Source organism: Wyeomyia smithii, chromosome 3 (assembly GCF_029784165.1).
Source record: "Wyeomyia smithii strain HCP4-BCI-WySm-NY-G18 chromosome 3, ASM2978416v1, whole genome shotgun sequence".
NCBI lineage: Eukaryota > Metazoa > Arthropoda > Insecta > Diptera > Culicidae > Wyeomyia > Wyeomyia smithii.
In genome coordinates this window covers 151,469,720-151,472,622 of record NC_073696.1, presented here as the reverse complement: position 1 = coordinate 151,472,622, position 2,903 = coordinate 151,469,720, and the positions used below count along the sequence as shown (strand labels likewise).

General features: G+C 36.2%; 1 long non-coding RNA gene across 1 annotated transcript; it reads left to right on the top strand.

Moving 5' to 3' along the window:
* The first annotated feature begins 221 nt into the window (after positions 1-221).
* LOC129729705 (uncharacterized) lies at positions 222-784 on the top strand. Its single transcript, XR_008728729.1, has 3 exons — positions 222-383; positions 443-595; positions 658-784. It is a non-coding gene; the product is annotated as an uncharacterized LOC129729705 (long non-coding RNA).
* The last annotated feature ends 2,119 nt before the right edge of the window (positions 785-2,903 follow it).

Below are 2,903 nucleotides of genomic sequence, written 5' to 3'. Positions count from 1 at the left end.
GACAATCTGAGTAACTGTTACTCAGTTCGGTAAACGAAACTTACTCAATTTTTGACGTTTTTATAGACATTGTAAAACTAAGTCAAAGTTGCTCAATTTAGAGTAAAATTAAAGGAGCGTGTAAGGTAGCAGTGTTAAACGTTTGTTTAAATATCTCGCTACTTCATTTGATCCGCAACAGTGAGAAGCAAATAAAGAACTGCCATTTTGTGAATCCAAGTTGCATCTTGTACAACGGAGTTTAGAGTAAACTGTTGACTTTCTTGTCACTGATCACTTGCTTGCGATAAAATGGGAAGAAAATGCGTGTATTACTGGTGCACAAATCGTGAAAGAGATGGATGCGGAGTATCCTTTCACAAGTTTCCGGCAGATGAAGAGCTGTAGGGACTATTTTGCATTGAATTATTCTCATCTGGATTGTAACCTTAGAATACTGCAGATGTTTCAGGTGGATCAATTCTTGTAATTCTTCAGAAGCAGAAATTTTGTTCCAGCGAAATGGATCGCAAGCATTGAGCCGAATGAGAGTATGCTCTAACCATTTTCAAACTGGTGATTATCGTGATACTTGTACAGAGAGAAATAGGTGAATGTAAGTTTTATTGAACTGTAAAAAACAATATATTTGCATACACTTTTAATTCAAAAACCCAGGTTGCATTATGGAGCTGTTCCGCAATTGGCAGAATTTTTGATAGACTATGACTATGAGAAGTGGCAAGCTGCTCTAGGGCTCCCTATGCGGAATTTGTCAACAGCTCCCGCTGTCAACCAACTGAATTACAACCATTAAACCGAATAGACATTAACTATAATAATATTGAATCGTATAGTGTATATGATCGGAATGCTATAAACAGGTAAACAAAATATATATGCAGTACGGGTGGAATAGTTTTGTATCATTTACCGTTTGCATAGATTGAAACCGAAATTCGTTGATATCTCGAAATCGATCGAGTTCATTGAAGAAAGTGACAATAAACCTGGAAATACAAATCTGCTTCCACAGACTGAAATGCATAGGTCGGAGAGAATGAAAACAACAATGAATAATTTTGAGCCAAACTGTATGACCGACTCGCATGATCTTAATGCAATTAACAAAATGTGAATATACAAAACATTTAACATGTTGATAGTTTACGTTGTACAGCTCTAACATATTTTGTCGTTTAAGCAGAATAAGTCCAGAATGAAATCTTTTATCGGCGTCGATTGAATTCATCGAAGATAAAGATTTTACAGAATGGCGAACAGCTTTAAAAGCTCCTCTGAAGATTTTTCAAATTTTTGCTGTGAATTTGCGGGATTTACGAACCTTATCTTCCAACTCAAATATAGATTATGTACTAGCTGATTGTGTCGTTGAACTTGATAAAAGTGCGAAATCGTGTGAGTTCGTTCAAGAAGATAAGGATATGCTTGCAGCTTTTGAAGATACTTTTCGTTGTGCGGATATCGACAGAGACTCGTTCCTGGATACTAAATTACATGCTATAAACCGAATGGAAAAAAAAAGATTGGTTTGAATCATTTGACGTATGTAATCTGAGAGATGTTTTTGAAGCAATCGACAAAAGGTATCATTCGCATGTGAATAACTAACTAAATAGTTTGGTTAAAACTGGTTTATTACACAGGTCTGACTATGAATGTAACCTAATATCACCTACCGAATTTATTGAAGATAACGAATTTCCAGAGTGGCAAGCAAATCTAAATCTAGACTTAAAACCATGTGCCTTATATGTAAGTTCGAAAGAAGCTGTTGAACTCCCTTCAGAGGTTTCAGTGAACGTAACAAGCAATATCGGCAGTCGTAATGTAGATTTTTCGTGTGTGACAGAAGACATTACTTGCTTTAGCAAAAATTCTCCAGATCGCTGTACACATTCTAGTAAAATAAAACAACTGAAACGTCACCTTTTCGTTTCTCAACAAACCGCAACACGAAGATACCAGTCGATACTGAAACATGAAAAACCTAATTAGGTTTAAAACGTGAGCTGAAAGCTTTGCAGAAACAATCTGTCATCAACAAGTCGTTAGGTCAGAGGGTTTTAAAAAACCCTGTTATTTTGCGATGCGATAAGATTTGCTGCTGGAACTTATATGAGTGGGCCTCGTGCATATCAAATGTTCGACGTTCTGGATATTTAGTTCTACCGCATAGGAACGCTGTGTACTCTCATAACAAGCATATTAGGATTGGGCCGGGTCTTGACTCATTTTTATTGTCACTGATTGAACAAAAAATGCAAAAAAGTCAAGAAAAAATTGCATTGTGGCAATGACAATCGACGGGATGGCAATTAAAGCCGAATTGTTTTATTAAGCAAAATCTGATACATTTTTTGGTTTTTAAAGTGATGGCAGAACTTTTAAAATTGAAAAAAATGACCCTTTGAAACTAGCAACGGAAGCACTAGTAATCATGGTATCAGGGATATACGTACGTTATAAACAAGTACGTAGAACTTTTTATATGATAAAGTTTGAAAAAATTGATTTTTCGTGTATTTAAGCACATTGGATATCTGCTAGCACACAATAGTTTAGAAAGTAAGGTACAATTTAGTTTTATTAAAAAGAGCGTGTGAGCGGTGCAAGAATGTTGCATGCGAACGGAAGTCGTTAATATGGACCAATCTGCGACATATATGAGAATGGCAAGAGAAGTTGATGTAACCATGTCGAATCCCGTGTTCGAGATAGACAATAACGAGATTGCATTAATGTTCGATGCCCCTCATTTAACTAAAAGTGCCCGTAATGCTCTATATATAAGAATAACGCTGTGTTCGGAAACAAAATAGCATCATTTTCACATATACGTCAACTGTTTGAAGCGGATGTTGGATCCACCCTGCGGCTTGCGCCAAAACTGAGCCAAAAAA